Genomic DNA, 27,732 nt, shown 5'->3' with positions numbered 1-27,732 from the left:
TCACCACGGGTCATATAAGCCAAGTAAGGCACCGTCCAATCCGGGATAACATGAAGAGCCGCCACCAGCTGTGCCTCCAGGTCTGGCACTGCTAATTCTTCCTCGGTAGGCAACTTGACAAAAGGGTTATGTAACACATCGAGAAAGGTATTGGGCGGCACCAGCTTACGTTGGGATCCCAACCGGCTTAAAGCATCAGCCACCTCGTTCTTCCTTCGATCGATGTGCTCCACTTGATAACCCGTGAAGTGACCAGCCACAGCATCTACCTCACGACGATAAGCCGCCATGAGGGGGTCCTTGGAATCCCACTTGCCTGATACTTGTTGAGCCACCAGATCTGAGTCGCCCAAGCATCGTACCTGGCTTAAGTTCATCTCCTTAGCCTTCCGGAGACCATGGAGTAATGCCTCATATTCAGCTACATTGTTAGTACATGGAAACATAAGCCGGAGAACATAACAAAATTTGTCACCTCGAGGGGAAGTCAACACCACTCCAGCCCCCGAGCCTTCTAGCTGCCTGGACCCGTCAAAATGAATAGTCCAGTATGTGTTATCCGGATTTTCCTCAGGGGCCTGTAACTCGGTCCAATCATTGATGAAGTCCACCAAGGCCTGAGACTTAATAGCAGTACGTGGCATGTACTTCAAATCGTGAGGCCCAAGCTCAATGGCCCACTTGGCGACTCGTCCTGTGGCCTCCCTGTTCTGAATGATGTCTCCCAAATGGGCAGAACTTACCATAGTTATAGGGTGGCTTTGAAAGTACTGCTTCAACTTCCGGTTTGCCATGAACACCCCGTAAACAAGCTTCTGCCAATGCGGGTACCTTTGCTTGGATTCAATGAGCACATCACTGATGTAGTAAACCGGCTGTTGAACCGGATGCTCCTTACCGGCTTCCTTATGCTCCACCATGATGGCAACGCTGACGGCTCGTGAATTGGCAGCCACATATAACAGCAAAGGCTCTTTGTCAATCGGAGCCGCGAGAACCGGCGGCTCAGACAGTTGTCTCTTTAAGTCCTAAAAAGCAGCATCAGCGGCCTTACTCCAGACAAAAGTGTCAGTTTTCTTCATCATCTGATACAATGGGAGGGCTTTCTCACTGAGCCGACTTATGAATCGACTTAAGGCGGCAACACGACCCGCCAGTCGCTGAACATCATTGATGCACGCCGGTTTAGCCAGGGAGGTAATCGCCTTAATCTTCTCCGAGTTAGCTTCGATGCCTCTGTTGGACACCAGAAAACCCAAGAGCTTGCCCGCAGGAACGCCAAACACACACTTGGCCGGGTTAAGCATCATCTTGTAAACCCGGAGATTATCAAAGGTCTCCTTTAAGTCGGATATCAAGGTCTCCTTTTCTCTGGACTTCACCACAATGTCATCCACATAGGCATGGACATTACGCCCAATTTGGTCGTGCGAACAGTTCTGCACACACCATTGATAAGTCGCCTGGGCACTCCTGAGCCCAAATGGCATAGATACATAGCGGAAGGCTCCAAACGGAGTGATGAAAGCCGTCTTCTCCTGGTCCTTAACTGCCATCTTAATCTGATGATAACCGGAGTAAGCATCCAAAAAACTTAAACGCTCACAACCCGTCGTAGCATCAATGATTTGATCAATACGGGGAAGAGCAAAAGGGTCAGCCGGACAAGCCTTGTTTAAGTCCGTGTAGTCCACACACATCCGCCAGGTGCCGTTCTTCTTGAGGACAAGCACCGGGTTAGCCAACCACTCCGGGTGAAAAACTTCAATGATAAACCCGGCTGCTAAGAGCCGGGCGACTTCTTCCCCAATAGCTTTCCGTCGCTCTTCGTTAAAACGCCGAAGAAACTGCTTGACCGGCTTATACTTTGGATCAATGTTGAGAGTGTGCTCATCGAGTTCCCTCAGTACACCCGGCATGTCAGAAGGTTTCCATGCAAAGATGTCCCGGTTCTCATGGATGAACTCGATGAGAGCGCTTTCCTATTTGGGATCCAAGTTGCTGTTGATGCTGAACTATTTAGAAGAATCACCCGGGGTAAAGTCAACAAGCTTTGTCTCAGCTGCCGACTTAAACTTCAACGCCGGGTCATACTCTGTAGTTGGCTTCTTCAAGGACGTCATATCCGTCGGGTCAACATTATCTTGATAAAATTTGAGCTCTTCTGCTGCGCAAGCCGACTCAGCATAAGCCACGTCACCTTCTTCACACTCCAGTGCTATTTTGCGGCTGCCATGTATAGTGATGGTACCCTTGTGACCTGGCATCTTGAGCTGCAAATAAACATAACATGGCCGGGCCATGAACTTAGCGTAAGCCGGCCGCCCAAACAGAGCGTGATATGGGCTCCTGATTTTGACCACCTCTAACATTAACTTCTCAGCCCTGGAATCATGTTCGTCCCCGAAGGCCACCTCCAGCTCAATCTTGCCGACTGGATAAGCTGACTTACCCGGGACCACTCCATGAAAAATAGTGTTGGATGTTCTCAAATTCTTCTCAATCAACCCCATGCGCCGAAAGGTCTCATAGTAGAGGATATTGATGCTGCTGCCGCCGTCCATGAGTACCTTAGTGAATTTATATCCACCAACCTGGGGTGCCACCACCAGGGCTAACTGACCCGGATTATCGACCCGTGGAGGGTGATCCTCTCTGCTCCACACAATGGGCTGCTCTGACCACCTCAGATAACGAGGAATTGCCGGATCAACAGAATTCACAACCCTCTTATGAATCTTCTTGGCGCGTTTGCACAAGCTAGTGGTAAACACGTGATACTGTCCACACTCAACTGCTTCGGATGGCTTTGATAACCCGACTGTTGCTGCTGCTGTCCGCCTTGACCAGACTGCTGCTGATTGTTACCACCTGAATGTCCCTGAAAGCCGGAATTTGAGCCGCCGCCTGGGCCATGAAAGCCGCTGGCCCCTGAACCGCCGCCGGATCCATGACCGCCATCGAAGGTGTTGGAATTTTTAAACGCCTTCATGATCGCGCAATCCTTCCATAGATGTGTGGTTGGCCGCTCCCTGGTGCCATGTCTCGGGCAGGGCTCATTGAGTAGTTTCTCTAGAGATGGGCCTAACCCGCTGGATCGAGGCGGTTTACCCTTACGTCTTGGATTGTTACCTCGTACGTTGGCATTGGCCACAAACTCCGGGTTACCGTCCGCCTTACGCTTATTGCCGCCTTGATTCCCCGGGTTATGCTGCTGACCCTTTCCATTGCCGTTCCTTTTTCCCTTCCCTGTCTTCTCATCGTCAGACGCGGGATCCTTGGCACTATCAGAATCGGCGTATTTGACTAAAGCCGCCATCAGCGTACCCATATCTGTGAGGTCACATTTAAGGCGCCCTAGTTTCTGCCTCAGCGGCTCAAAGCGGCAATTTTTCTCCAGCATAAGAACTGCAGAGCCGGCATCCATCTTATCGGAGGAGTGGATTCACCTTCCTCTTGCTTGCAATCAGTCAAGTCCACAATCGACATAGATTTCTTACAGGTGTCCTTGAAGTTCTGGATGAACCGGGCTTTTAACTCGCCCCATGAACAAATGGAATTGGGTGGCAAGCCTTTCAGCCACGACCGGGCTGTTCCATCTAACATCATGGTGAAATACTTAGCCATCGCTGCATCACTAACTTCCAACAGCTCCATGGCCATCTCATAACTCTCAATACAGGCTCCGGGCTGTAAGTCGGCCGTATAATTTGGCACCTTTCAAGGTCCCTTGAAGTCTTTGGGAAACCGCACATTCTGCAAAGCCGGAATCAGACAAGGGACACCACCGGTTCTAGTGGCTACTCTCGCCTCAATGGAAGTTGTTGGATACTCTGGAAAATCTTGAGCAGCCGCCTGAGCCGCCTGCTCGTTCTCCTGACGTATTCGATCCTGCACTGGATTATAGCCCCTGGGCTGGTTACGGCATTGAGCATTGCTTGCCAGAGCTTCCGACTCCATGCGTCTGTTGTAACTCGGGCTCCGGTTCTGGCGAGGTGGTGCTAACCAGGGCGGGGGAGTTGAGTGAATCCTGTCCCGACTGTAAGAATAGGTCTCCTGTTGAGCCAGGGCTGTCTGGAGGAGCTCCCTGACTCTCTGGGTTTCCACTGCCGCCGGGTCATCACCTTCCATAGGAAGAGCCGCTAAACGCGCTGAAGCTGCGATCACGTTCTCCATGGGATTGGAAAACTGACCCGGTGGAATCAGCACATAACGCGGCGGTGGCATGCTTACATGAGGTGGCACCGTATCCCGAGGCTGAGCCGGTCCTCCTGTTCCGGTTGTCATAAACTGATCGGCCTCCGGCGGGTTACTAGGGCCAGCTCCGGGTGTAGCAAAGAGAACCCGGGGGTCGTAATTCGGAGGTAAACGGGACTGCGTTTTCTGATGTCTCCTCCTTGTCGGTGTCAAAACCGGCGGATCTCGGGTAGGGGGTCCCGAACTGTGCATCTAAGCGGATGGTAACAAGAGACGAGGGACACGATGTTTTTACCCAGGTTCGGGCCCTCTCGATGGAGGTAAAACCCTACGTCCTGCTTGATTAATATTGATGATATGGGTATTACAAGAGTGGATCTACCACGAGATCAAGGAGGCTAAACCCTAGAAGCTAGCCTATGGTATGATTGTTGTAATGTATGTTGTCCTACGGACTAAAGCCCTCCGGTTTATATAGACACCGGAGGAGGCTAGGGTTACACAGAGTCGGTTACAATGGTAGGAGATCTACATATCCGTATTGCCAAGCTTGCCTTCCACGCCAAGGAAAGTCCCATCCGGACACAGGACGGAGTCTTCAATCTTGTATCTTCGTAGTCTTGGAGTCCGGCGGATAATGATAGTCCGGCTGTCCGGACACCCCCTAGTCCAGGACTCCCTCAGTAGCCCCCAAACCAGGCTTCAATGACAATAAGTCCAGCGTGTTTATAGTCTTCGGCGTTGCAAGGCGGTTTCTCCCTTCAAATTCCATGTACCTGCCGAACAGTGTCCGGCTTCATCTTGAATACTGTGTTCCTCGGCTTCTACACCAAATAATGGCCCTCTTCCACGCGTCGCACGAATGCGAAAAGCCAGGGTGTCTTTTGCATTTCACCCCCTAATTGTGCGAGCCGTCCGCCTATAAAAGAGGCAAGAATCCAGATCCAAACCACACCGTCTTCCTCCCGCGAATACTACATCGAAGCGCCTTTGACCTAGAAATCCATTCCATCATGGATCGTCAACGCGGCTCTTCTTCACGCGCTCCCAGCCCATCGCCGGGGAATTGTAGGAGGTGCTCTATTTCGCACAATGAGCTAGTAAAGCTCCAAACGGGGGGATTTCTCCCTCCGGCCTTCATGGTCCCAGTCCAGGCCGGACTGGTTACTTATCAAGGTGGGAGGCAGGCGGAGGACACTCCAAACCCCAATAAGGGGGAGCGAGTATGCTTTGTTCCCTATCTGATAAGGAGACTCGGATTTCCAATACATCCGTTCCTCCGCGGGCTCCTGAAGTTCTACGGACTCCAGCTCCACCACCTCACGCCCGCCTCTGTCCTGCATATCGCGGGCTACGTAGCTCTTTGTGAGCTATTCCTGGGCATCGAGCCCCATTTTGCATTGTGGAAGAGGCTGTTTTGCCTCGTACCCCGTTCTCACAAGGGGTCCATATATCAAGTGGGCGGAGCCGAAATATGGCGCATCGCCGGGACCGGATACCTATCCGGTACTCCCAAGAAGGCGTCCGAAGACTGGCCCTCGGAATGGTTTTATATAGGAGACGCTCCACTGCCAGACCCAGTCCGGATCGGCCTCCCGGAGTTTAGTGCTGCTCCCTTGAAGAAATGCCTCAGCTGGCGCCCACGGAGCCCCCGATTGGAGGAAGACAAGAGCGTCCATTACCTGATGGGCCGGATAAGATTAATGGCTCATTCCGGCTTGACCATGATTGGAGTCATGGCGACATGCATCAAGCGAGGGGTATAGCCACTGCAATACAGAGGCCACCCCATGTGGGATTTCAACGGGGAAGACGATGCAACCCGGCACGGCCGCAAAGGGCCGGATTCGACCGAGGATCTGGTAAAGATCCTGTCTAGCCTGTACAAGGGGGAGAAGGAGGACTTCCTTCACACGAACCCTTTGAATGGGTTTTCCATGATCAACCCTAGAGGATGGGTAAGTGAACACCTTGAAGGGCTCAACCCATGCTTTCGAAGTTTAAGCTTCTTACATTATGTCTTTGGCGCAGGATCTACGCCGGACTGTGGAGGACATGGTGAGTCCTGCTCCGCAACCCGAGGATACAGAAGGATCCCTGGATCCGGCCTCCGAAGAGGACCCGAACATCGAGGTGGAGCTGATCGACGGGGTGTATCACCAGCTTAGCATAGATAATGCCCTGGTTGCCATTACGGCGGACTACCCCGGACTAAGTCCGACTTCCCAGGTGACCGCGACCGAAGTCCGGACACCATTATCTCTTCTCTGCCCATTTCTAACCCTCACGAACGACGGTATTTCGCAGGAAGTGCCTTTACGGCAGGAAGCTGAGCCCGCGGCGGCTGTGCAACAGAGGCCAGTCCAGACCAGCAGGCGGAAAAGGAGCGCGGTGCGGGCGGAAACGTCGCCGCAAAGGTATAGCTCGTATTTGAATTTTCAGAGCAACGTTCCGAGGAAACGCCTGAGTACTCATGATCTTTGTAGGAGAAAAAGCGCTCGCTGGACTGCGAGCGCAGGAATTGCCGACCCGACCAACACCGGCCAGGCTCCAGCGCCCGGCCTGGAGGGGGAGGCAAGCGCAAGACGCGAGCCGGATCCTTCTCCAATGGAGGATACCGACAGACTGTCTGCCACCAAGTCTGAGGTGGAGAGCGCCATGAACCATAGGCGCCGCCAGACAGTATTTCGTGAAGCGTGCTTTTCCCCTGAGGCATTGGATGCCTTTAATGCAAGGGACGCGCATCTCCGTGCCGCTCAAAATGGTTTTACCAGAGCCACGGAGCAGTATGTGAAAGACATACGGGTACGGGAATTTTAACGGTTGTATATACCAGTAGCCCCCGAGACTTAAAGTAGTTATGCTAACTGATTTAAGGATCATTGGAAATTTCAGGCACTTAACGAGAAGAACGCCCAGCTGTCTCGGGAGCTGCAAGATTGCAAGGCCCAACTTGAAGCCGCACTTGCTGCCGCAGGAGGAGACGGAAAGACCCCTCCTGGTAACACATTTTTATTAATAAATATAAGCGTTGTGCGGCGTGCACACGAGTCTAATAATGACATTGCAGGTACCGCCGGACAAGATCTGGACATGCAAGCATTGCTACGCCAGCTAAAGGCCGGCGAGAGTGTGCTGAATAGGGTTCAGCAGGAAAGGAACAAGCTCCAGGATGCCAACACCAAGCTCGGAGAAGAGCTGAAAGGCGCTCAGGCCGAGCTGTCCGGCTCCGTTAAGGAGAATCAGCGGCTTCGTCGCGGCATATATAGTAAGTGCTTGAGCGAACTCTTTTGAAAAGAAGGGTTCGGCGAGGAAGTATTTTGACATGATATGTCTTGTAGGTATACTCACGGGTCGTCCTGTAGAGGAGATGCCCATGTCAATGGGTGATCAACTTCCCGAACTGTTATAGCTACTCGAACGAGTGCGGCAGGCAATGAGCAGCGTCGTTCAGGCTTTATGGCCATCCCTCACCCTACCCGAGGGCCTCGGGGAGCTTGTGGAGAAGCTGCAGGGAGTGCGGCAGTGCTTCCGTTTGTGGAAGATTTTGGCTTGCCGCCAAGGTGCCAGGGAGGCTTGGGCCATGGTGAAGACGCGGTACAAGAAGGCGGATCCCAACCACATGGCCGAAGTTGGACCGGTGGGGCCTGACGGGAAGGAGATCCCAGTGAGTTTAGTATACAGCCAAGTAGAGCTGGCTGCTAAATTTTCCCAACGGGACTGTAAACTAGACAGCCTATTAGACGGGATTGAGGAGGAATACAATCAGTAAATTTGACAATGTATATTATCCTTTAAAGTGACATGTGAAATGCCTTCTAGCCGAATTGTAGATCGTTTGTCTTTGCCGACCTTTTCGCTTCGACCTCGGGACCCTAGAGTCTGGAGTGTGTCCGAATACCTTTTTGGTTAGGAAACAACCGTGGTATGCATGGAGACCAGGCGTAGGGGTCATTAGTGCTTTATCAGACAAGTGCCCAACTAGTTATGTTATATTACATGGTTAGTAAGAAACATCTTCCAGGGAGAATAGTTCCGTTAAGGGTTCCTTTCCCTGGGAGGCATGCCCTAAAGTGCATGTCCGGACTGCAAAGAAAGCAGTAAAACATCTGGGGGCAAATAGATAAATAAGTAAAAAGGTCATCTTTTAAGTCACCGACCGAATATTCCCTTAAGAACGCTAGCTTTAGGCTTCACCCAGTCTGAGGTACACATCCGGCTGACCCGGCAGTAACAATCGCAGAGGTGCTCCCTTTACCTCCTAGCCGAACAATCGGGAACGTAGTGGTAAGCACAGGAGCCAGGCAACCCAGCTTGGCCAAAACTTAAGTCATATTGATGCATATAATGGCGAGTAAAAGGTACATGTGGAAGCTTGACACATGTGCTGGGTATGAAACCCGTATAATTGAGCTTCTGTAAAAGAAGCCCCCAGGAATAATGAGTGCGGATGGCACATCATACGTATGCAAAAGATGCGAAAATAGGCCCGCAAGGGCTTTTAAATAAAAAGGCATAAAAAGAGAAATGAAAGACAGCCGAAGTGTAAAAGTTTGGACTGGGGAAGGGGACGAACTCTTAGTCCGGTGCTAGGCATAGAATCGTCGAAGGCGGGCTGCGTTCCATGGGTTCGGCTCGAGTCGGTTGTCCGACGCATTTCGTAGACGGTATGCTCCGCCGGTCAAGACTTGATCGATAATGAAGGGACCCTCCCATTTGGGCTTGAGCTTGTCCTTTTTCTTGTCCGGCAGGCGTAGAACTAGTTCGCCAACGTTGTAAGTCTTGGCCCGTACTTCTCTGCTTTGATATCTTCGGGCCTGCTGCTGATAAAATGCGGAACGAGCCTTCGCGACGTCACGTTCTTCCTCCAATGTGTCCAAGCTGTCCTGCCGATCAAGCTCGGCCTCTCTCTCCTCATACATGCGCACTCGAGGCGAGTCATGAATAATGTCACAGGGCAAGACTGCCTCTGCGCGTATACCATAAAAAATGGTGTGAATCCGGTAGTACGGTTAGGCGTTGTCCGCAGCCCCCAGAGTACGGAGTCGAGCTCCTCGACCCATTGTGTGTCGGATTTAGTAAGTGACCTCACTAATCTGGGTTTAATGCCGCTCATGATTAGACCATTTGCTCTTTCCACTTGACCGTTGGTTTGAGGGTGATAAACTGAAGCATAGTCGAGCTTGATGCCCATATTTTTGCACCATGACTTAACCTCGTCGGCTGTGAAGTTCATGCCGTTGTCGGTGATGATTCTGTGGGGGACTCCGTAACGGTGTACCACCCCTGATATAAAGTCTATCACTGGTCCGGACTCTGCCGTTTTGACTGGTTTGGCCTCTATCCATTTGGTGAATTTATCCACCATGACCAATAGGTACCTTTGCTTGTGGGTTCCCCCTTTAAGGGGTCCAACCATGTCAAGCCCCCAGACCGCAAACGGCCAGGTAATGGGTATGGTTTTGAGGGCGGTGGGTGGCATATGGCTCTGATTAGCAAAGAGCTGACAACCAACGCATCGCTGGACCAAGTCCTGTGCGTCTGCCCGAGCCGTCGGCCAATAAAATCCTGTACGGAATGCCTTTCCTACAAGGGCCCGGGCTGCTGCGTGGTGTCCGCCTAGTCCGGCATGAATTTCAGCCAGGAGGTTTCGCCCTTCTTCTTCGGAGATACACCTTTGAAGGACTCCGGTGGTACTTTTCTTATAAAGTTCTCCCTCATGGACCTTGTAGGCCTTCGATTGCCGGACTATGCAGCGGGCCTCATTTTGGTCTTCGGGAAGTTCCTGCCTAAGTAAGTAGGCTAGGAAAGGTTCTGTCCACGCGGCGATTACTGCCATTATGATGTGGGCGGAGGGTGTTATGTCATCTGCCGAATCACCGGTTGCTGCGGTTTTCTCCGGTTTGTCACTACCGGGCTCCTCTTCCCATAGTACGGATGGCTTGAAGAGCCGTTCCAGGAAGATATTAGGAGGGACGGCATCACGCTTCGCACCGATGCGTGCCAGTACGTCGGCCGCCTGGTTATTATCTCGAGCTATGTGATGGAATTCCAGTCCTTCAAACCGAGCTGACATTTTTAGGACAGCCTTGTGATATGCTGCCATTTTCGGATCCTTGGCGTCAAAGTCTCCATTTATTTGGGATATTGCAAGGTTTGAATCCCCGCGCACTTCTAGGCGTTGAATGCCCATGGAGACTGCCATCCGGAGACCATGTAACAGGGCCTCGTATTCGGCTGCATTGTTGGAGTCCGTGTACATTATTTGAAGTACATACTGGACTGTATCTCCGGTTGGGGACGTCAGTACGACGCCAGCCCCCAGTCCGGCCAACATTTTGGAGCCGTCGAAATGCATAATCCAATTGGAGTATGCGCCGTACTCTTTAGGGAGTTCGGCTTCAGTCCATTCGGAGATGAAGTCAGCCAAAACTTGTGACTTTATAGCTCGTCGAGGTTTATAAGTTATGTCGAATGGTAAGAGCTCAATGGCCCATTTTGCAATCCTGCCCGTTGTGTCGCGGTTATTTATAATGTCATTGAGTGGTACTTCAGAGGCCACTGTTATCGAACACTCTTGAAAGTAGTGTCGTAGTTTCCGGGACGCCATGAACACCGCATATGCTATCTTCTGATAGTGCGGGTAACAGGATTTGCAGGGGGTTAACACAGTGGATACATAGTACACTGGTTTTTGAAGAGGGAATTTATGCCCTTCTGTCACTCGTTTGACGACGAGGACCGCGCTTACAACTTGATGCGTTGCTGCGATGTATAAAAACATTGGTTCGCCCAAAGTGGGCGCAGCCAGGACCGGATTTGTTGCCAATATGGCCTTTATTTCTTCGAGTCCGGCAGTGGCGGCATCCGTCCACTCGAAGTGTTCGGTGCGCCTGAGGAGGCGATAGAGGGGCAGCGCCTTTTCTCCTAAACGGGAGATAAAGCGGCTTAGGGCTGCCACGCATCCTGTTAATTTTTGTATTTGTTTGAGGTCTTTTGGAATATCCAACTGTGATAGAGCTCGGATTTTAGCCGGATTTGCTTCAATTCCTCTACCGGATACGATGAAGCCCAGCATCTTTCCGGCTGGTACGCCGAAAACGCATTTTTCCGGATTCAGCTTGATGTCATATGCTCTGAGGTTGTCGAATGTGAGCCTCAAATCGTCTACTAAAGTTTCGACGTGTTTTGTTTTGACGACTACGTCGTCTACGTATGCCTCGACTGTTTTGCCGATCTGGGTGGCCAGACATGTTTGAATCATGCGCTGATATGTTGCGCCGGCGTTTTTGAGTCCGAAGGGCATCGTGTTGAAGCAGAATGGTCCATATGGAGTGATAAATGCCATTGCGGCTTGGTCTGCTTCCGCCATCTTGATTTGATGATAGCCAGAGTATGCGTCCAGGAAGCACAACGAATCGTGCCCTGCTGTAGCATCGATAATTTGATCGATGCGGGGGAGAGGGAAGGGATCCTTTGGGCAAGCTTTATTGAGGTCTTTAAAATCGACACAGAGGCGCCAGGATTTATCCTTCTTTGGTACCATTACCAAATTTGCTAGCCAGTCCGGATGTTTGATATCTCTAATGAATCCGGCTTCCAATAGTTTGGCTAGCTCTTCTCCCATTGCCTGTCTTTTGGGCTCGGAAAATCGTCGAAGAGCCTATTTGACTGGCTTGAATCCTTTTAGGATGTTTAGGCTGTGTTCTGCCAACCTGCGAGGGATTCCGGGCATGTCCGAAGGATGCCAGGCGAAGATATCCCAATTTTCCCGAAGGAATTCGCGCAGTGCGGCGTCTACTTCGGGGTTCAATTGTGCCCCAATGGAGGCCGTCTTTGTTGGGTCCGTTGGATGGACCTGGAATTTTATTATCTCGTCTGCTGGTTTGAAGGAGGTGGACTTGGATCTTTTATCGAGTATCACATCGTCCCTGTTCACCGTAGAGCGCAGCGCGGTGAGTTCCTCTGCCGCTAAGGCTTTGCATAGTGCCTCGAGGGCTAGTGCGGCTGTCTTGTTTTCGGCGCGGAGTGCTATGTCCGGATCACTAGCGAGAGTGATTATTCCGCTGGGCCCAGGCATTTTGAGCTTCATGTACCCGTAATGAGGTATTGCTTGAAAAATTGTGAATGCCTCTCGTCCTAATATGGCGTGATACCCACTGCTGAACGGGGCCACCTGGAACGTGACTTCTTCGGATCTGTAATTGTCCGGAGAGCCGAACACCACATCGAGCGTGATTTTTCCGGTGCAGCGCGCTTCCCGGCTAGGGATTATTCCTCTAAAGGTTGTGCTACTTCGCTCAATACGGCTCCAATTGATTTCCATTTTTCGCAGAGTTTCCTCATAAATGAGGTTTAGTCCGCTGCCGCCATCCATGAGGACTTTTGTCAGTCGAAAGCCGTCCACTATGGGACTAAGTACCAGTGCGGGTGGGGCTCTGGTTGTTCGGAATGTGGACTCGTCGCTGGCATTGAAGGTAATAGCCGTGTCGCTCCATGGATTTGCTGTTGCTACTTGGTAGACTTCGGCGAGTTCGCGGATTGTTCGTTTTCACATATTATTTGATGCGGAAGTCTCGAAGACTGTTGATACCGTGCTGGTATTGTTGGAGTGGTTTCCCGGAGCTAGAAGCTCTTCGCCACTTTTGGCCACCTGCCGTAATATCCAACATGCTCGAAGGCTATGTGTTGGGATGGCTCCCTCTGTACTATGAAGCTTACAGGGTCCATTGAGCCATCCCTCCAGTACGGTTCCGTTTCCCTTATTGGGTTTTTGTTTTTTCGTTTTTGCATCTGGGGCCTGAGTGTAAGGCGCCCTTTTACTGCGGACTGGGTTTGGGGCCAGATTATCCCAAAATTGATTTTCGGTTTTCCGGAAACTCTCCATTGCACAGTACTTTCGTACAATGGATGCCAGATCGGTGAAGCGCGTAATTTTGCGGCGATCAATGGTGTTTAGTATTCCCTTGTCCGTGCAGTTATTGCAGAAGATTGATATTGCGTTTTCCTCTTGGCAGTCCTTCATCCTGTCCATAACCAGGAGGAATCTGGCCCGGTAGTGATGTACTGTTTCAGTAGGCTCTTGCCGTATTAGAGATAGATCGCATATGTCTGGGCGGGTGGGTGGAATAAAATCCGGATCCCCGCCCATCTTGAGGCTCAAAGGCCAAGGGGTTTCCAAATTCGGAAGTTTGGTTTGCTGGGCACAATCCAGCGAGTCCGGGGCGATGCATGATTTTAAGTTCAATGCTCGATCGAAGTCCGTCCCTCCGCGGGAATCCGGCATGGAGGGTTCGGGAATCCGGACATGAATTTTTTTCAACACTGGCAAAAAGTTGCCGCATTGCTCCTCTAACAATGCGACGTGGTGGGTGGCCTGGGGAGAGTTAATCTCTCTCAGATCGGTTTTAAGCCCAATCTGATTGTAGTCCGTAGCGACTCCCAGGGCGGCGATGCGATCCAAGAGCTCGTTAACAGACGAGAGCTCTATTGGATCTAACTGTTCGGCAGCTTTAGGGCTGACGCGAAGATTGCTTCCGACGACTTGAGAAGTCATTGCCGAAGCGGCGGCCGGACAGGCGGCAATGAGAAAACCACCAAGCTGGATAGTTTAGCCGGCGGCCAAGGCCCCTCCGGCGAAAACACCGTCTTTGAAGACGGGTGGAGGCATCCGCTCTATCGGTGACGACACAGAGGAACTCTCAATGAAAGCACCAATGTCGGTGTCAAAACCGGCGGATCTCGGGTAGGGGGTCCCGAACTGTGCGTCTAAGCGGATGGTAACAAGAGACGAGGGACACGATGTTTTTACCCAGGTTCGGGCCCTCTCAATGGAGGTAAAACCCTACGTCCTGCTTGATTAATATTGATGATATGGGTATTACAAGAGTGGATCTACCACGAGATCAAGGAGGCTAAACCCTAGAAGCTAGCCTATGGTATGATTGTTGTAATGTATGTTGTCCTACGGACTAAAGCCCTCCGGTTTATATAGACACCGGAGGAGGCTAGGGTTACATAGAGTCGGTTACAATGGTAGGAGATCTACATATCCGTATTGCCAAGCTTGCCTTCCACACCAAGGAAAGTCCCATCCGGACACGGGACGGAGTCTTCAATCTTGTATCTTCGTAGTCTTGGAGTCCGGCGGATAATGATAGTCCGGCTGTCCGGACACCCCCTAGTCCAGGACTCCCTCACTCCTCATTACCTCATTGGATGCGTTTAAGCTCATCGTGAGCTGGTAAGCTTCTGACTGCAAGCGCTGTGCCCGGGCGTTGAGAGCCGCCCGCTCTGCAGCTAGTCTAGTATCCTCAGCTGCCAAGGCCTCCTTGGCCTGAGCTATCTCCTCACGCACTTGTGCTACTGCTGCGTCATGCTCATCTTTGTCTGCAGGAATAACCATGGCGGTTAACAGGGCCGTAAGCTTGTCCATGAGATCCATCAGCACCTGAGCCGGTGGGCGCACGGGGCCGCCTGCCCCGGCTGCTCCTGATCTAGACGTGATCGCTGCGGCTGCTGTGGAGTTTGAACCAGGCTGAGTTCCGGCCATGAAGATTCCTGCCCATCTTGGCGGCTCATCGGGGTCTGGAATACTGATGCCATCGGAACAGCCCCCGAGCGCGCCGTCTTGTACCTGATACAACGAATCTGTTGAGCCGGCGGATGAATCATCGTCCGAGAGGACGGCCTTCTCACCCTTATCTTCAGATCCTTCAGAAACTTCTTCTCCGTGGACGCAGCCCACGAAGGCACGCCTCACGACCGGCTGAGTCCGGGTCTTCCTCGCATGCTGAGCCGTATCGACGAGGTCGGTGTAGTTGTCCGGCTCAGGGCCCGGCTCACCGATCCGGCTGATGAAGACGTGGATTCCGCCGAAGGGGACCCGGTATCCGTACTCATTTGAGCTGGCGTCGGGGCCCCAGCCTTCATCGTCGATGTAGATCTTGCCGCGACGACTCTTGGTCATCCGGCCCACTACGTATCCCTTGAGGCCTTCGAAGCTGCCCTTCAAGAACCCAAATCCACCGTGCGCTGGCCCCATGGTGGGCGCCAACTATCGTGAAATAGTCACGTCAGATGTCCTCGTGAAAGGACTTAGTTGTGGAGCCATCGCAACTAGGAAGCTTGAAGGGGTTAAATTGGGACAAGAGACACGAGAGGGTTTATACTAGTTTGGCCCCTTACGGTGAAGGTAAGGCCTACGTCTAGTTGGGTTGGTATTGATGTTTCGATAACCAGGGAGCGAGATACGCTATACCCGGCTCCCGATGAGTTGTTTCTTGCCCTAAGCCGCCAGCAGGTCATCCCCTTATATACATGGGTTGACGCCCTGTGGCTTACAGAGTCCCGGCCAGCTTATAAATGGAGTCCGGCTTGATGACCAGTTAAATCTACCTTATGTTACAATTCATGCCATCATGGCAGTTTACTACAACGGGCTTAAGCCGCCCGTGGGCCTTAAGCTCTTTATTGAACCGCCATCTTCATGCTTGGTCTTGGGCTTCCTCTGATGAGTCCTCTTTGCGTAACCCGGCCCCTCCTGGGTGGTTTACACAAATAGTTATATCCCCAACAACTACTGCTGGGCGAGGTCTGTGTGATCTTAGCTCAAGGAGAATATGGTGAGGACTGTGTGTCCCGGACTGTGTGTCCTCGAGTTTAAATACTCGGCCGCTCCAACCAGACATACAATTTTCACAGCAGTTGGAACTGGTTTACCAAATCATTGTCTTCACCAAGCCTACTGGTTCTATTCCCTCAACCCTTCCATTTCCTCAGTTATGTGTTGATGAACCTGATCATTACTGTTTGAAGACTTTGACTGACGAGTTTCTCTAATTCCTCAATCCTATTTCTTTAGTCAGTTTGTATTCGTCCTGCTTATCCTATGTTTACGCTTTCTATACTCTGTGTTTTTGTCTTTCATTTCATCATGATGACTATGTTGTTGCTCTGTTATGCTTATACCTGAGTACTTATTCCGCTGCTAGTAGTTCTTCGCTTAGGAATTTCCTCACCCTGAAATTCCTTAGTGAAGAATTCATAAAAATCGCCTATTCACCCCCCTCTAGTCGACGTAACGCACTTTCAATGTCCAAGAATTTCCTCCACTGTGTCATCTTCAGTGAAACATACCAATTTGATGTTCTCTTCAGGTTAAAGCATGTGCAAACGCTAGCATTGCTCGTTTGAAGAATCTCAACGGGAGGATTGTTGATGTTTTGGCTTCTAGGCTGTATTTGTATTAGTCGTATGTCCATGAACTCACCAACAGCCCTGCTGAAATTTGTGGGTGAGTTATTATATCATAATTAATCTCTACTCATAATGTCTTGGTTGGTAGAATAGTCTCCATTTTTTTTCGTCCCACCACTTTCGTCCGTTTTTTCGTCCCCTCCCCCACCCCCACGCACACACCCAAAAAACCACCCCGCACCACCGCTCCTCTCGATCGTCTCCCGTCTCCACCTGCCGCCCGTCTCTCGTCTCCACCTGCCGCTCGTTGCCCTCATATTTGAGGAGATGTGTGCAGACGATCACGTGTTGTGGCGGACGTTCAATTTCTACCTGTGCTCGACGGAGGCTGTCGTGTCGTCGGGTATGTACGTCCTTATACAACTTCTTTTGCACGAGTTCTACTCACTTCTTGTGCATGTGCTCTGCCTGACTAACTTGCACTAAGTAGTTTTTTATCATTTGGGGTTTTCTTTGCAGAGTGACTCCGGCTCTCAAGCTTGTCGAGGTACGCAATTTTGATGCTTTAGATATTTATCTGGGTAGTGTACATCTTAACGTTGTGTATGTGTAGACAGAAATATAGTGCCTGTTTTACTCACGTGGTGTGTATTGGTGTTTGGAATTCAGGTATGTACTCATTCATACTGTAATTGAACTTTGAGTGAACTGATCATGGTGTACGGTGTTTTCTCTAGGACTTCAAGGTCTAGCAATTTTCATGCAAGGAAATAACAGATACTAATTTCCTTGAATTTGGTCAAGGTTTCATTTGCTTTGTCATATGAATATATGCTTATGCCTGAAAAGTCACGTGGAAGATGAGGTTATCCCTGCTGGATTTGAACTCCGTAACCAAACATTTAATTAACTTCATCATCTTGAAATGTTGGCTATGTAATTTTTGGGTCAGAGGGATTGAGTTTCACTTTAACTTGTACTAACAGACATAAGATGAGAATGTGGGAGAAGTAAAGGTTGCATCTGACATGAACGAGAGGAAATTCGTAGATGCCTCTATGATCTGAAGCATTCTTATTTGTTCCAGGTGCCACATGCTTAACGATCTTCCTAATCATTCTACCATCATCTCTGATAAGTTAGTATAGCTTCCTTACAATTTTTTGATCATCAGGGGGTACGAAACCATGAGGAGCTATTGGAAAAGATAACACAGTTTCAACTTGGAATTCACAACAAACCTGGAAGGAACCAAGCACAATAAATAGGAGAGTTACAAGAGTTCATAATGACACGAAGAAAAAAAAGAGGAAACCGTAGCTATAATATTTCCACGGTTTAGGATATTTTATTGTTCCCATCTAAATGTAGTTTTCTATTTTGTAGCATCCCAGTGTCAGAAATGATAGCTATCATATTTCATTTCGTTGTTTTAGTGATCAAATTTTTTTCGTTTGTTCAATTTCTAAGTAAGAGTACCATTTATCTCCTTGCTTGAGCGATGTTCTGCTCTTTTCAAATTTCAGCAGGTGTAGGGATTATCTCTGATGGAATGCTTCAGGTTGCGACACAATGGTGACTCCCTTGACTTATCATATTTTAACACAACTGCATTAGCCATTTATAATCTTCTTCATTTTTAACCATGATTTTTTAATTGGTTTCATAGATGAAATAGTCCACATGGTTTGTCACGAGTTTTCCACATGGAGAAAAGGTAACATATTCCTACATGACATATCTATCTATGGGATGTATAAAGTTCTGAACACCATGGCAATCTTGATCTTGTTCAGCAGCCAATGGCTCCTAATTCTGTGTCAATGGTTCTGCTTAGGATTTTGCGTTGATGATGTCCATTGATGAAGTGGTTCCCAAAGGTAGAGAGGCTGATGGAAGATGTTGTGTAGAGTATCTCTGAATGGGGGTTCGTCCGGCCGTCACTGCGGCTGGAGCTGCAGCGCCGGTACGTGGAGATCAATAGGAAGGTGGCCAACGCCTAGACCCGGTTCAGCCTCATGCATGGAGGACATGTACATACTAACATAAACAAGATGACTGAGAGGTTCTCCACTCTTCAGCTCAAAGTGACGGAGGTGGATGCGTTGTGCGCCATGAAGCAGAACCACTCCTCCAACAAGTGAACTAACTAATTTACAGTGTATTCCTTTTATATTTTATTCATGCCAAGTTCAAGGCCAGTCTAAACTTATTTCTGAAAGCAGTTTCTGAACTCTGAAATTGTGTGACCAACACTGAAGAAATATTATGTGGAAACACCTTTTACAACTGATAATAATTCTATTCTCATTGACAGAAATAACTGGTTTAATTAGAAGATTAAGCACTGGTACTTTTTTGGTTGCTTATAAGGATTTTATTCACATTGACAATAATTGCTGGCTGACAATAATTAGATGATAATGAAGGCGAGAGAAGAGAGTATGCCTATGATCCATGAACATGATGTGCATCAACACATGGTATGACTTCTTCAAAGAACCATCTCGATCCTTCTTTTTTCTTCATATATGGCCAACCATTGAGATTGTGGTGTCGAAGGTCACCAGCGCTCGAGATTGGCAGGATTTAGAGGGTTGACCGGCGGTGGAGATGATGACTCGGGTAGGGTGTGATGAGGTAGTGTGTGACAACACTTGCTATTAGTGGATGGCAGTGGGGGGAGGCTCCGTAGGTAGAGGTAGGCAGATCAATAGAGTGGGCACAGAAAAAGGTAGGCGGAGGGAGGAATAAGAATAGTAGTCGTACCAGGGGGTGTTGGCGGTGGAGGGAAGACAAGAGGTTAACAGTCTCAAATACGAGGGGGTGTTGGCGGTGGAGGAAAGACAAAAGGTTAACAGTCTCAAATGTGATGTGCGGGAGATCATGGGCACCAAATATGGTGGTAGGTTTAAGAGGGATGGCTAGCTTCGATGGAGGTGGTGACTCAAGCAAGGGGACATAGCTCTTCTAGCTCATAGATTGAAAGTAGATATTAGGGCCAAGTTGTCTGCTTGGGTTAACTCTCTGATTTAAGTTCAGGTAGGTAGGTAGGTAGCTCCTCCTCTAACATTCAGACTTTGTAATTTCTTTTGCTTGTACAATTGACACTTTGTCTTTTTTTAATAAAGGGTTGTGGAGAGGTGGCTATAAGGTGGCAGGTGGTTAGGTAGGGAGAGGTGGGTTGGTCGACAGAGTGGTCGAATAAAAACACAGTGGCGACATGAGGAAGAAGAAGAACCAGAGGTGGGTCGTCCCTGGCTGAGATGGGGTAGGGGATTAATGGATTTGAAGGCGGGGTAGGAGACATCTCAGGTGGGGGAGGTTGCAGTGTTTAGAGAGATGTCCGACACAAAATGTTACAACATTTTGTTTACAACATTTCATCACATAAATAGAAGAAAATGGTGAAACTATGCGAGGAAAATCTAGTTGGACGGAGAGATGAGGAAGAATGTAGTTCATGACGGTCACTTTCATCATTTATGTATTGTCGACACAGGAAGAAAGAGAGTGAGGGGTGTGTGGGTGAGAGAGTGAGTGTAACATCCCAATTTTCAATTTGGATGTTATACATGCATCATTTATATGCATACATGATTTATTGCATTTTGTTGTTTAGTTTTGGTTGCTTTTTGATCCAAGATGCCTTAAGCAACTCAAGGACCAATTTGAGAGAGTTGGAGGTTTCACAAAAATCCAATTTTGATTTATCAAAATTTGGTAATTAGATTAATTGTTTTTCAAAATACTTTTTCCAAATATTTTAAAAATAATGAGAGAAGATAACATGACTTCTTAAATTCAGTAGAAAAATATTGGCAATTGAATTTTGAATTTTTGAGAGTTCATTTGATTTTCCTCGCTAGTTTAATTATTAGTTAGCTGAGTAATTAGAACTGTAATGTCTATTTTTAGTTCAGGAATTTAAGTCCAGAAAAATGTTCTCGAGGGTCGATAATAAGGCCATTTAGCTACGTGAATTTTTCGGGAATTTTTAGGACTATATTTATTTTTATTTTGTGTGTTTTTAGTCTCTGGAAAATTGTTTTAGAAAAAATGTGCCGCCGAAACTGGGACGGCCCAGCTCAAGCCAGGCTGTGGCCCAGCTGCGCCACCACCTCCGCAGCCGGCTCCCGAGCGGAGTCCGCCACCGCCATGACCGGGAGTCCAACCCGGACTCACCGCGGTCGCCCCCTTCCCCAAGTCGCCCCCCAAGCCCTTTATATACGAAGCCCCCCCCGGAACCTCTCCTATAGCCGCGCCGCCACCCGCCTCTTCCATCGCCGCCGTTGCCTGCGCAAGCCATCGTCGCCGCCTTCATTAGCCGCCGCTGCCGCCGAGTGCCGCACCCGCACCCGAACCCCACCGCCGGAGCCCCGGTGTCGCTGCCTGCTACCTCTTGAGCACTGCGTTGGATTTCCCCGAATAGGAGAGGATGATGCAGCAAAGTAGAGTAAGTATTTCCCTCGGTTTTTGAGAACCAAGGTATCAATCCAGTAGGAGACCACGCACAAGTCCCTCGTACCTACACAAAACGATAGCAACTTGCAACCAACGCTTAGGGGTTGTCAATCCCTTCACGGTCACTTATGAGAGTGAGATCTGATAGAGATAATATTTTTGGTATTTTTGATAGGTAGATGCAAAGTAAAAAGTAAAGGCAAAATAAAAACAAAGCAAGTAAATAAAGTGATATAGATTGATATGATGAGAATAGACCCGGGGGCCATAGGTTTCACTAGTGGCTTCTCTCAAGAGCATAAGTATTCTACGGTGGGTGAACAAATTACTGTTGAGCAATTGACAGAATTGAGCATAGTTATGAGTATATCTAGGCAATGATCATGTATATAGGCATCACGTCCAAAACAAGTAGATCGAAACAATTCTGCATCTACTACTATTACTCCACTCATCGATCGCTATCCAGCATGCATCTAGAGTATTAAGTTAAAAACAGAGTAACGCCGTAAGCAAGATGACATGATGTAGAGGGATAAATTCATGCAATATGATAAAAAAAGACAACTTGTTATCCTCAATGGCAACAATACAATACGTGCCTTGCTGCCCCTTCTGTCACTGGGTAAGGACGCCGCAAGATTGAACCCAAAGCTAAGCACTTCTCCCATTGCAAGAACTACCAATCTAGTTGGCCAAACCAAAAAGGATAATTCCAAGAGACTTGCAAAGATAACTCAATCATACATAAAAGAATTCAGAGAAGAATCAAATATTTTCCATAGATAATACTGGATCATAAACCCACAATTCATCGGTCTCAACAAACACACCGCAAAAAGAAGATTACATCGAATAGATCTCCATGAGAGAGGGGGAGAACATTGTATTGAGATCCAAAAAGAGAGCCATCTAGCTACTAGCTATGGACCCGAAGGTCTGAAGTAAACTACTCACACTTCATTGGAGGGGCTATGGTGATGATGTAGAAGCCCTCTATGGTGGATGCCCCCTCCGGCGGAGCTCCGGAACAGGCCCCACGATGGGATCTCGTGGATACAGAAGGTTGGGGCGGTGGAATTAGGTTTTTGGCTCCCATTCTGATCGTTCGGGGATACATAGGTATATATAGGAGGAAGGAGTACGTCGGTGGAGCTCCGAGGGGCCCACGAGGTAGGGGCGCGCCCTCCACCCTCGTGACCTCCTCGGGCACTACTTGGAGTAGGGTCCAAGTCTCCTGAATCATGTTCGGTTGGAAAATCACGATCCCGAAGGTTTCATTCCGTTTGGACTCCGTTTGATATTCTGTTTCTTCGAAATACTGAAAAAGGCAAAAAAAACAGCAATTCTGGGCTGGGCCTCCGGTTAATAGGATAGTCTCAAAAGTGATATAAAAGTGGAAAATAAAGCCTAATATAGTCCAAAACAGTAGATAAAGTATCATGGACCAATCAAAAATTATAGATACGTTGGAGACGTATCAGGCATCCCCAAGCTTAATTCCTGCTCGTCCTCGAGTAGGTAAATGATAAAAAAAGAATTTTTGATGCGGAGTGATACTTTGGCATAATTTCAATGTAAATCTTCTTAATTGTGATATGAATATTCAGATCCGAAAGATTCAAGACAAAAGTTCATATTGACACAAAAATAATAATACTTCAAGCATACTAATCAAAGCAATCATGTCTTCTCAAAATAACATGGCAAAAGAAAGTTCATCCCTACAAAATCATATAGTTAGGCTATGCTTCATTTTCGTCACACAAAAATGTTCCCAACTTCTATACCCCCGATGACAAGCCAAGCAATTGTTTCATACTTAAATAATCTCAAAACTTTTTCAACCTTCACGCAATACATGAGCGTGAGCCATGGATATAGCACTATGGGTGGAATAGAATATGATGATGGGGATTGTGTGGAGAAGACAAAAAAGGAGAAAGTCTCACATTGACGAGGCTAATCAACGGGCTATGGAGATGCCCATCAATTGATGTCGACATGAGAAGTAGAGATTACCATGCAACGGATGCACTAGAGCTATGAATGCTCAACAAAAGAAAACTAGTGTGTGTGCATCCAACTTTCTTGCTCACAAACACCTAGGGCATTTGAGGAAGCCCATCGTAGGAATATACAAGCCAAGTCTATAATGAAAAATTCCCACTAGTATAAAAAGACAACTTATGAGACTCACTACATGAGGAACAAGGTGCTCTTTGAAGCACAATATGAGACTCACTACATGAAGAACAAGGTGCTACTTTGAAGCACAAGTGTGGAAAAAAGAGATAGTAGCATTGCCCTTTTTTTCATTTTCTTTTTTTTTGGGCCTTTCTTTTTTTCTTTTGGCCTTTCTTTTTTTTGGCAATGCTCTAATAATGATGATCATCACACTTCTATTGATTACAACATAAGGATTACAACTCAAAACTTAGAACAAGATATGACTCTATATGAATGCCTCCGGCCGTGTACCGGGATGGTGCAATGAATCAAGAGTGACATGTATGGAAAATAATGCATGGTGGTTTTCCCACAAATACGATGTGAACTACAAGATCATGCAATGGCAATATGACAAAAGTAAAGTACGTCATGATGATGAATGGAACGGTGGAAAGTTGCATGGCAATATATCTCAAAATGGCTATGGAAATGCCATAATAGGTAGGTATGGTGGCTGTTTTGAGGAAGATATAAGGAGGTTTATGTGTGATAGAGCGTATCGTATCACAGGGTTTGGATGCACCAGCGAAGTTTGCACCAACTCTCAAGGTGAGAAAGGGCAATGCACGGTACCGAAGAGGCTAGCAATGGTGGAAAGGTAAAAGTGTGTATAATCCATGGACTCAACATTACTCAAAAGAACTCATATACTTATTGCAAAAATTTAGAAGTCGTCAAAGATCAAGCACTACGCGCATGCTCCTAGGGGGATAGATTGGTAGGAAAAGACCATCGCTCGTCCCTGACCGCCACTCATAAGGATGCACAAGCCAGGTACACTTCATGTTTCAAATTTTTTACACAACTTTAACCATACGTGCATGCTATGGGATTTGCAAACTTCAACACAAGTATTTCTCAAATTCATAATCACCCAACTAGCACGACTTTGATATTATCACCTCCATATCTCAAAACAATTATCAAGCATCAAACTTATCTTAGTATTTCAATTCACTCAAAAGAAAGTTTCACATATCTTGAACACCAAGTATATTAACATTAAGCAAATTCCCATGCTAAAAGACTCTCAAAATAATCTAAGTGAAGCATGAGAGATCAATAGTTTCTTTAAAACAAATCCACCACCGTGCTCTAAAAGATCTAAGTGAAGTACTAGAGCAAAAATTATCACGCTCAAAAGATATAAGTGAAGCACTATGAGCAAAACTATCAAGCTCAAAAGATATAAGTGAAGCACATAGAGTATTCTAAAAAATTCCAATTCATGTATGGCTCTCTCAAAAGATGTGTACAGTAAGGATGATTGTGGTAGACTAACAAGCAAATACACAAATAATACAAGACGCTCCAAGCAAAACACATATCATGTTGGTGAATAAAAATATAGCTCCAAGTAAATTACCGATGGAAGTGGACGAAAGAGGGGATGCCTTCCGGGGCATCCCCAAGCTTTGACTTTTTGGTGTCCTTGGATTATATTGGGGGTGCCATGGGCATCCCCAAGCTTAGGCTCTTGCCACTCCTTGTTCCATAATCCATCAAAAGAATCCACCCAAAACTTGAAAACTTCACAACACAAAACTCAACAGAAATCTCGTGAGCTCCTTAGAGAAAGAAAACAAAAGACTACTTCAAGGTACTGTAATGAACTCATTCTTTATTTATAATGGTGTTAAACCTACTGTATACCAACTTCTCTATGGTTTATAAACTAATTTACTAGCCATAGATTCATCAGAATAAGCAAACAACACACGAAAAACAGAATCTGTCAAAAACAGAACAGTCTGTAGCAATCTGTAACTAACGCAAACTTCTAGAACTCTAAAAATTCTACCAAAATTGGATGTCCGGGACAATTTGTTTATTGATCAGCAGCAAAACGAATCAACGCGAAAGCACGTTCCTGTGATTTATCATAACTAAATTCGTGCGTGCAAAGTTTCTGTTTTTCAGCAGAATCAAATCAACTATCATCGTAGGTTATCCTATAGGTTCTACTTGGCACAAACACTAATTAAAACATAAAACCACATCCAAACAGAAGGTAGATGGATTATTTATTCCTAAACAGAAGCAAAAACAAAAGACACAAAATAAAATTGGGTTGCCTCCCAACCAGCGTTATCGTTTAACGCCCCTAGCTAGGCATAAAAGCAAGGATAGATGTAGGTATTGCCAGCTTTGATAGGCAATCCATAAGTGGCTCTCATGATAGATTCATATGGTAATTTTATTTTCTTTCTAGGGAAGTGTTTCATACCCTTCTTTAAGGGAAATTGGAATCTAATATTCCCTTCCTTCATATCAATAATTGCACCGATCGTTCTAAGGAAAGGTCTACCAATAATAATAGGACATGAAGGATTGCAATCTATATCAAGAACGATAAAATCTACGGGCACATAATTCCTATTTGCAACAATAAGAACATCATTAATTCTTCCCATAGGTTTTTTAATAATGGAATCTGCAAGATGCAAGTTTAGAGAGCAATCATCAAAATCACGGAAATCTGGCAAATCACATAAAGTTTTGGGGATAGTAGAGACACTAGCACCCAAATCACACAAAGCATGAAACTCAAAATCTTTAATTTTAATTTTAATAGTAGGTTCCCACTCATCATAGAGTTTTCTAGGGATAGAAACTTTCAACTCAAGTTTTTCTTCATAAGATTGCATCAAAGCATCAACAATGTGTTTGGTAAAGGCCTTATTTTGACTATAAGCATGAGGAGAATCTAGCACAGATTGCAACAAGGAAATACAACCAATCAAAGAGCAATTTTCATAATTAAATTCCTTGAGATCCAAAATAGTGGGTTTAGAAACATCACGGTTTTTATTTATTTCAATCCCACTATCATCAATTTCATCAGCAAGATCTAGAAACTCCGAATTCTTAGAACGCCTTCTAGGTAAAGGAAGATAATCTTCAGATTCATCAAGATTCATATTGCAAAACAAAGTTTTAATGGGGGACACATCAATAACTTTTAGATCTTCATCTTGATTTTCATAGGTATTTGGTTTAGTTGCCATCTTATTGATTAAGGTAGCTTGCATATCCGAAATTTCAGCGGTCATCTTTTCAAGACGAGCAATTTGGGCCCTTATACCATCAAATTCTTTGGACATATCATCGAGTTCTTTATTCATATAACTCATAAAACTTTTTTGTTCTTTAAGCTCTTTTTAAAAAAGTTATTGTGCTCAAATTGCAAAACCATAAACTTTCTGACATTGCTTTCGATCTCCTCTAGCCTTTTAAGGTGAAGGTCACCAAATCTAGGTAGAGCCATCGTGACAAGTAAGCTAGCACACGAGCAAGCAGAAAGGCAAAGGGAAAAGGCAAACAGGAAAGAGAGGAGGAGATTGGGAAAGAGAGGGCAAATAAAACGGCAAGGGTGAAGTGGGGGAGAGGAAAACGAGAGGCAAATGGCAAATAATGTAATGCGAGAGATAGGGATTGCGATGGGTACTTGGTATGGTTGACTTGCTTGCGTGAGCCTCCCCGGCAACAGCGCCAGAAATTCTTCTTGCTACCTCTTGAGCACTGTGTTGGATTTCCCCGAAGAGGAGAGGATGATGCAGCAAAGTAGCTTAAGTATTTCCCTCAGTTTTTGAGAACCAAGGTATCAATCCAGTAGGAGACCACGCACAAGTCCCTCATACCTACACAAAATGATAGCAACTCGCAACCAACGCTTAGGGGTTGTCAATCCCTTCACGGTCACTTACGAGAGTGAGATCTGATAGAGATAATATTTTTGGTATTTTTGATAGGTAGATGCAAAGTAAAAAGTAAAGGCAAAATAAAAACAAAGAAAGTAAATAAAGCGATATAGATTGATATGATGAGAATAGACCCGGGGGCCATAGGTTTCACTGGTGGCTTCTCTCAAGAGCATAAGTATTCTACGGTGGGTGAACAAGTTACTGTTGAGCAATTGACAGAATTAAGCATAGTTATGAGTATATCTAGGCAATGATCATGTATATAGGCATCACGTCCAAAAATGGTAGATCGAAACGATTCTGCATCCACTACTATTACTCCACTCATCGACCGCTATCCAGCATGCATCTAGAGTATTAAGTTAAAAACAGAGTAACGCCGTAAGCAAGATGACATGATGTAGAGGGATAAATTCATGCAATATGATAAAAACCCCATCTTGTTATCCTCGATGGCAACAATACAATATGTGCCTTGCTGCCCCTTCTGTCACTTCGTAAGGACACCGCAAGATTGAACCCAAAGCTAAGCGCTTCTCCCATTGCAAGAACTACCAATCTAGTTGGCCAAACCAAAAAGGATAATTCGAAGAGACTTGCAAACATAACTCAATCATACATAAAAGAATTCAGAGAAGAATCAAATATTTCCATAGATAATACTGGATCATAAACCCACAATTCATCGGTCTCAACAAACACACCGCAAAAAGAAGATTACATCGAATAGATCTCCGCGAGAGAGGGGGAGAACATTGTATTGAGATCCAAAAAGAGAGAAGAAGCCATCTAGCTACTAGCTATGGACCCGAAGGTCTGAAGTAAACTACCCACACTTCATCGGAGGGGCTATGGTGATGATGTAGAAGCCCTCCATGGTGGATGCCCCCTCCGGCGGAGCTCCGGAACAGGCCCCAAGATGGGATCTCGTGGATAC

Source organism: Triticum dicoccoides, chromosome 7B, assembly GCF_002162155.2.
Source record: "Triticum dicoccoides isolate Atlit2015 ecotype Zavitan chromosome 7B, WEW_v2.0, whole genome shotgun sequence".
Classification (NCBI taxonomy): domain Eukaryota; kingdom Viridiplantae; phylum Streptophyta; class Magnoliopsida; order Poales; family Poaceae; genus Triticum; species Triticum dicoccoides.
The sequence above is the reverse complement of the archived record's forward strand: the minus strand, read 5'-3'. Positions refer to the sequence as shown.